The following is an 8,742-nucleotide window of genomic DNA, read 5'->3' as shown; positions in this document are numbered from 1 at the left end:
AGCTCTGCCATATATATTTTTTGTGGCTGTACCGGATTCAGTGACACATAAACTCTGTAAAATATGTATATACACACTGGACAAATTTGTCTTTTGTTTATCTCTGTTCATCGCTTCCATTGCAACTGTTATTAAGAAGTTATATGTGCAGTCTTGGTAGTTTTACTTGTGTGGTGAGAAATACGGGGTGCTCTGAAATCCCCTTTACAAATTTCAATGACTTGAAGAGGAGAGTGGGTACCTAATATTTTGAATAGGGATCCATGTCCAAAAACGTACCGTTTGTTAGCTACATTTTTGCTAGGTAGGCATGCAACATGGTAGTCACTGTAGGAGGTGCTTACATGGGATCGGCTGATGTCCTTTGACGTCTATCCTACCTCTCCGACCTGGTTCGGGCATCATTCAGGTGCCTGTGAGTGTTACAGCAACATGGTTGAGTCAATGTTTGTAGAATACACTGACATGATCCATCTGAATGGCGAAGCTCACGGAAATGGAAGAGATGTTCGTCACCTTTATCAAGACTTCTTCACAATGTACGAGTACATCACATATGCTTTCTGTCACAATTATGCAACAGCTACAAGAAAGGAATACCTCCACCATCAGTAGGCATGACTGCGGTGCTCCAAGGGGACGGCGCACACCCGAATTGAAAGATGCCATACTGCAGCTTGCGAAAGAGAACACGTTACCGTGTACACAAGCAATTTCTTTGGCTATAAGTGAGTGGAATTGTAAAAAATGTGATGTATTGGGTCACACCTAATCAATTACTTGTAATGTGATCGCATTCCCAGCGTATTTTCAAAAGTGATCGCGTTACCAACAAGTTCTCAAATAGAAACACCACGGAAACGGTACCTTTGGGTTCCAATTCAAAATACTATCTACTCACTCCACTCTAGAAGTCCTAGATGTTTGTAACAGGAATTTCCTAACGCCCTGTAGATAGTTATTTTTACTAGACACCACAACTGGCGACACTGACGTGATAGTGAGTACACTAGAATAACTTTTTCATTATTTCAGTTTTACTGGGGCAGATTAAATACGACACTGGTATGCAAATATCACGTGTGACAGTGAAAATAATGAAAACTGTTATGGCCTGGTGTGCATTTCCCCAGAAAATGATACCATACTTCAGTACTGATTGTACACAAGAAAAATAATACAGCCATAACTGCTTCTAAACAGAGAATTCTTACTACATAGCTCATTTTTGCTAGTTTTCCATTTAGGGGTGTAATTAAAGTGTTCCATTTAAGATTCTCCAGGATATGGATCCTAAGAACCTTAGTTTCATTGACAGCACTAATGTTTTGGTTATCTATACTTATTACAGGTTGTGCCGGATTTTTATTTTGATCAGTGTGTAAATTCATGAGTACCGTTTTTTGGGGATTAACGATTAGCCTGTTTCTGGTAAACCATTCAGACACTCTTTTTGTAATATCTCTTACAGATGCAGTAAGATTTTCTTCTTTATTCCCTTCAATTAACAGACTGGTGTCATCTGCAAACAGTACTGGTTCAGAATCCCTAATGTGTGATGGGAAATCATTAATGTAGAACAAAAAAAGAAAGGGACCTAAAATGGAGCCTAGTGGAACACCATGACTTAGTCCACATGGTTCTGAAAGGTGTACCTGGAGTTCATTTCCTTCTATGTACCTAATTTCATTTACCTGGGAGCGATATTCCAAGTATGATTCAATCCACTGATTTGGCACACCTCTTACACCATACCATGCAAGCTTCTTCAGGAGTAGAGAATGATCAATCACGTCAAAAGCTTTTGTTAGGTCCAAGAATAAACCGAGATATTTCTGTGGTTGTCCACTGCATTTCCCACATGATTTATCAGATTGAGAGTGGCTGTTCCAATTGATCAGTGTGTCTGTTGACATCCAGAAATAATATTATTCTTGTCAAAGAATGTAATTACTTTTGAAAGGAACACTTTTTCAATAATTTTCGAAAACCATGACAAAAGAGAAACAGGCCTGTAGTTACCCGTACATTGATGATCACCTTTTTTATATAGGGATATTACATTTGCCATTTTCAGTTGCTGAGGGAAGACACCACATGATAATATGGATGAATTGCATATATCTAATAAAGGCGAAAGTATTTGTCTTATTGTTATTGTTATAATATAATCTGAAATATCATCAGTACCAGTTGAATACTTACTCTTCAGTGAATTAATAGTATTTAGGAGCCCTGTTGGGCTTACTGGAGTGAGGAACATGGATATATTATTTATTTTGATGGATTAAATTTCTTTCCATGTTGTATTAGGTGGATTTCTAATTTTTCCTTCATCAATTTTCCAGCAACAGTTGATAATAAGAATTTAAAATGTTTGCAACTGCCCTAGGGTCAGTGACATTCTTGCCATCATGTAATATCACAAATTTTTGTGAGTTGCCTTCTTCCCATAAGATCCTGCACAGCTTTCCACATGGACTTAGTTTTACTAGATGACTTCATAATATATTTGTCATTTTCCTTAATTTGGGCCTCTTTTATGACCGGTTTCAAAACTAACTTTTATTTTTTTAAATAATTAGTAAATCCTGGACTGCTGTATGTTTTTGGCTGCAGAAAAAGTTTTCGCTTTCTTTTACAAGATACTTTAATGCCTGATGTAATCCAGTTTTCGAATCTATCTGTGCTTTTGGATATCACTTTCCTTTGTGGAAAAGCTATGTCAAAGATATGCTTGAAAATGTTCAAAAATTTTCCATCTTTTCGTTGGTAATAGAGCTATCATATACTTATAATCCCAGATTGTTCACTGATTAGGTACTGGAAGTATTCAATATTTTTCCTACTATAAATTCTTTTATGGATGACACTTTCTATACTGGTCAAAACGTGATTTACAAGTATGGTCAGTAATTGCGAAAGGTGGCCACTATAGCAGGTATTAAAGTTTTCTGATGTACACTTGTCTATGTTTACACATACCTGATCAAGGATACTAGTTTTTGTTACATGTGTTGGGGAGCTAACAGTCAGACAAAGATTGTAAGCTTTTATAATATTTAAAAACGTTTCCCTGTGAGGGCTATGGCTCAGCAAGTCAGTACTAAAATCATCACATAGTACCACTGTTTTCCCAGATGTCTTAAGTTTGCATAAAGCAAGGTCCAATTTTTTGAAAGAAAAAACACATTTATATTGCTAACAGGAGAACTACACACACATAAAATAATAGTTTTTTTAGACATTAACTCAACAGTTGAGATTTCAAAGTCTCTTTCACAATCAGGTTTGCAAACACACGCTATACTCTTATAATCTACATTTTCTCTTACATATATACGAGTTCCCCCATGTTTTGATTCCATTCTACAAAAATAGTTTGCAAGGTTAAAATGCAATATTTTTAAGTACTGGAAATACTCATTTTGTAACCAATACTCACAAAAAGATAACACTGAAACATCCTTCCATTCACTATTGAGGAATATATTTATTTCATCAACTTTGTTTGTTGATGACTGTACATTCTGGTGTACATTCTTCAGTGTGTATTTGCAATTTAATTCTGCATCACATTTTTTTGTGACACAGTCTACTTCCCTAAAAAATGTCTTTCACCATTTCTATAAGACATCACATCTTTCTTTATGACCCATGTGTCCAAAGTACTTTGGACTGCTTCTATATTATGTCTATTGTGACTCAAATTTGCTAGATGACAGATTTCTTCAGCCAAAGATTCTTTCCCACTACGATTTAAATGAAGGCCATGGTTGGTGTGTATGGACCTGTCTAACGTGCTTACATTTATTAAGTTCACATACAGAAACGTTTTGCATACAGCATCTATCTCTTTGTTTACTCTGCCTATTAATTTATTAACACATGTCCAAGGAGGTAGGTCGTATCTGTGTGGTTAAATTACATCTTCTACATTTGTGTTGCTTAATTTGGGTAGCACACTTACAAGAACAATGATGAGTTCACTACCTTTATCTCTGGCAACATCATTTGCACCTACACAAATTACGACATAGTCAATGGGTTAAGGCATTCAGACGATTTTACCACTGCTCCTGGTTTGACAAAGGCTTGGACACTTGCGTTAGTTTGTGTATCTGCTACCTTTTCTACTATCTGACGTCAATGATTATCGACAAAAATTAACACTTTTTGTTCTTTTTTGCACACTTGAGGCCAGTCGACTGATTTTTTAATCACATTTCTTTGTTTAGGATGCGACACGCGTGAAAAATTTACAGTGCAGGGCTCTTGTTGTTTGTAATTATTATCTGCAAGAAGAAGTGGCCACGGAAATCTTCGCTGAAGGCCTATTTCTCCATACCTAGATATTATCGTAACGTATGCAGCATAGCTGCCGTTTATGAATGTTTTTGTGATCTAATACTGTCACTGGCAATACAGGAATGTCTGCTACAGAATCGAGCGGAAGTTGAAAATGTGTGTTGCGATCTGTTATGAACAGGCGGCAAGATGACTTAGCCTCTTCAATTTGTGGTGTGCCAAGCGCACTAGTTTTCCGTCTGAGCGTTCGGACACTGTTGAGAAATAAATGAACATGGGGATGTGCTTTCACGCGTTCTATTTGAATTTATAATGATACCAGCACACGGAATGTTTCTGTGCACACGGCAGTGCTCTCGATCTACTACTCGGTCGTGATTCAGTTCGTAGTTTCTGAATCTGGTTCGTTAGTCCCGAAAGCAGTCTTTCCAGATGGGAAAGTCTGTCATCTTGAGACGGAGACGAATCAGTCCATACTATATACGATCTGATGGGGCGTCATAATCTCTAGTACTGTATTTTGTCTGCCATAGAAGCCACTGCTTAGAAATTTGCGTCTTGATTAGCTGCTAGTATAGATCGCGCATTAGATGACAGTCGTTGATGAAATATAGCTCTTCAAAATCGTAGGTTTTTCGCGTTCCGATAAGAGCGCGTATCTTGCGTGATTCTAAGTCTTCAAGTTCTATAGTAAGACCTGTTTATAATTTATAGTGGTTTGGACATGAAATCTGAAATCAGCTCAGCAACTTCACAATCAAGCGATCTCAAAGCGCAATGACATTTTGTCTTCTCGTTGTTAATATTTGCAGTAATAAATTGGCACTCCGAAATTCCTTCGCCAGAGAAGACGAAGTGAATAAGCTAGAATTCGAATCAAGAACAGCTGCCAACATAAGCAACTTAGAAGTAGATAACCTTGGAGTAGTGAACAACTAAAATCATTTAATAAAAGCAAACCTTCCGGTCCCCACTGTATACCAATTAGGTTCCTTTCAGAGTATGGTGATCTAATAGTTCTATACCTAACATGCGAGAAAGGTAGTAGGAGTAATGCCCATATCATTAACGTCGATTTGCAGTAAGATTTGGATTATATATTGTGTTAGAACATTATGAATTACCTCGAAAGGAATGGTCTATTGACATGCAGTTGACACTGGTTTAGAAAAACATCGTTCGTTTGAAACACAACTAACTCTTTACACATACGAAGTGTTGAGTGGCATTGACATGGGATTTCAAATTGATTCCGTGTTTCTAGATTTCCTAAAGGCTTTTGACACTATACCACACAAGTAGTTTCTAGTCAAATTGCTTCCTTTACTGAACATCGTATCAGTTATGTGCCTGAATTCATGATTCCCTGTCAGATGATGATGAGAATGTTTGACTTTGTGGGGCGCTCAACTGTGCAGTCATCAGCGCTCATACAAAGTCCCATACAGAGCTCATACACAGTCCAATTTTTACACAGGCCAATACAGCCACTGTCACGGAATGATGGTGAAGATGAAATGATAAGGACAACACGAACACCCAATCCCCAGGCAGAGAAAATCCCCAATCCAGCCGGGAATCGAACCCGGGATCGCATGATCCAGAGGCAGCTATGCTAGCCACTAGACCACAAGATGCGGACATTTCCCATCAGAGAAGTCATAGTTTGTAGTAATTGATGGAAAGCCATCGAGTAAAACAGGAGTGATTTGCGGCGTTGCCTGAGTTAGTGTTATAGCTCCTCTGCTGTTCCTAATCTGTATAAATGATTTAGGAGACAATCTCAACAGCTGTCTTAGGTTGATTGCAGATGATGCTGTCGTTTATAGTCTAATAAAATCATTATAAGATCAAAACAATTTGCAAAACGATTTAGGAAAGATATCTATATGATGCGAAAACTGCCAATTGAACCTAAACAATGACAAATGAGATGTCATCCACATGAGAGCTAAAAGGAATACGATAAACTTCGACTACACGATAAATCTGTCAAATCTAAGGGCCGTAAATACAAGTAAGTACCTAGGAATTACAATTACGTGCAACGTAAATTGGAAAGAACAAATAGAAAATGTTGTGGAGAAGGCAAATCAAAGACTGTGTTTTACCGACAGAACACTTAGAAAATGTAACAGATCTGTCAATGAGACTGCCTACATTCCTCTTGTCTGTCCTCTTTTGGAGTACTGCTACGCAGTCTGGGATCCTTACCAGTTTGGATTAATGGAGTACAAAATCGAGGAAATTCAAAGAAGAGCAGCACGTTTAGTATTATCGCTAAATAGGGGAGAGAGTATCATTGACATAATACAGGATGTGTGGTGGTCATCATTAAAAGAAAAGCGTTATTCGTTGCGACGAAAGCTTCTCACGAAATTTCAATCACCAACTTTCTCCTCCGAATGTGGAAATATTTTGTTGACGCCGATGTACATAGGGAGAAACGATCATCGTAATAAAATAAGGGAAATCATAGCTCGCACGGAAAGCTATAGGTGTTCGTTTCTTCCCAGCGTGGCCGAGCGGTTCTAGGTGCTACAGTCTGGAACCGCACGACTGCTACAGTCTCAGGTTCGAATCCTGCCTCGGGCATGGACGTGTGTTATGTCTTAGGTTAGTTAGGTTTAAGTAGTTCTAAGTTCTAGGGGACTGATGACCTCAGCAATTAAGTCCCATAGTGCCCAGAGCCATTTGACCCATTTTTCCCAGCGCTGTTCAAGATTCGAATAATAAGAATAAGGCATTTAAGGGTGATTAGCGGAGTATCCATGGAGATGTAGATTGCAAAATCCATATCTTTACTTTCTACTTTCCATACTTTACAGAAGGTCTCCTGTGATCCTTGCAGGAGGGCTTCTGTAAAGTTTGGAAAGTAGGAGACGAGGTACTGGCAGGAGTAAAGCTGTGAGGACAAGGCGTGAGTCGTGCTTGGGTAGCTCAGTTGGTAGAGCACTTGCCCGCAAAAGGCAAAGGTCCCGAGTTCGAGTCTCGGTCCAGCACACAGTTTTAATCTGCCAGGAAGTTTCAAGATTTAAATGAGTTTGAATGCGGTATTGTAGTCGGCGCACAGGCGATGGAACACAGCATCTCTGAGGTAGCGATGATGTGGGGTTTTCCCGTACGACCATTTCACGAGTGTACTATGAATATCAGGAATCCAGTTACGCATCATATCTCCAACATCACTGCGTCCAAAAAAGGGACCAATGACGGCTGAAGAGAATCTTTCATTGTGACAGAAGTGAAACCCTTCCACAACTTGCTGCAGATTTCAATGCTGCACCATCAACGAATGTCAGCATGCGATCCATTCAACGAAACATCATTGATATAAGCTTTCGGAGTCAAAGACCCACTCATGTAGCCTTGATGACTGCACAATAGAAAGCTTTACATCTCGCATGGACCCATCAACATTGACATTGGAATGTTGATGACTGGAAACTGGTTTCCTGGTCGGACTAGTTCCCCAGTTTCAAATTGTATCGAGTGGATGGACGTGTACGGGTATGGAGACAACCTTATGAGTCTATGGACCCTGCATGTCAGCAGGGACTGTTCAAGCTAGTGGAGGCTCTGTAATGATGTGGTGCCTGTGTAGTTGGAGTGACATAGGGACCCTGATACATCTAGATTCGACTCTGACAGATGATACGTAAGCATCCTGCCTAATCAGCTGCATTCATTTGTGTCCATTGTGCATTCCGACGGACTTGGGCAATTCCAGTAAAACAATGTGAGACCCCACATGTCCAGAATTGCTACAGTCTGACTCCAGAAACATTCTTCTGATTTTAATCACTTCCGCTGGCCACCAAACATCCCAGACATGAACATTATTGAGCATATCTGGGACATCTTGGAACGTGCTGTTCAGAAGAGATCTCCACCTCCTCGTGCTCTTATGGATTTATGGGCAGCCCTGCAGGATTCATGGTGTCAGTTCCCTCTAACACTACTTCAGGCATTAGTTGAGTCCATGTCATGTCGTGTTGCTTCATTTCTGCTTGCTCCTGGGGGCCCTACACAATATTAGCCAGGTGTACCAGTTTCTTTGGCCCTTCCGTGTAATACAGGGAGTTTTAGCTTACAAAGAAAACCGCAGGTAGCTGTTATGGGGGCAGCTCCATCTGTATCTAGCATGATGATAGAAGAAAACCTTATCAAGCATAGAAAATTTTTAGTGTTCAATGCAGAAAAGAAGTCTGACCATCCTGTTCAGTAATATACCAACTAACACTTGGCTAGATAAATAAAAAATCCAGTTAATTGTTTCCCAGATAGAAGGAGATCCTGCACTGTGGGGAAAACGAGATAGTAGATGGGTGGCACACTGCTGACGAATTGGAAAGATCATCTTTAGCGAAGTACTGGTCGCCTTCAATACAAAGCGACTAAGAACTGAAGTCTACAGCCTTGAGACATACAATC

The 8,742-nt window shown here is 39.4% G+C and overlaps 1 non-coding gene across 1 annotated transcript; it reads left to right on the top strand.

Annotated features, from left to right (window-relative positions):
* Positions 1–7,236: 7,236 nt before the first annotated feature.
* On the top strand, positions 7,237–7,311 carry Trnal-caa (transfer RNA leucine (anticodon CAA)). Its single transcript has one exon. It is a non-coding gene; the product is annotated as a tRNA-Leu (tRNA).
* Positions 7,312–8,742: the final 1,431 nt, after the last annotated feature.

The sequence above is a fragment of the Schistocerca gregaria genome, chromosome 5 (assembly GCF_023897955.1).
Source record: "Schistocerca gregaria isolate iqSchGreg1 chromosome 5, iqSchGreg1.2, whole genome shotgun sequence".
Lineage (NCBI taxonomy): Eukaryota > Metazoa > Arthropoda > Insecta > Orthoptera > Acrididae > Schistocerca > Schistocerca gregaria.
This window is presented reverse-complemented; position numbering and strand designations above follow the sequence as displayed.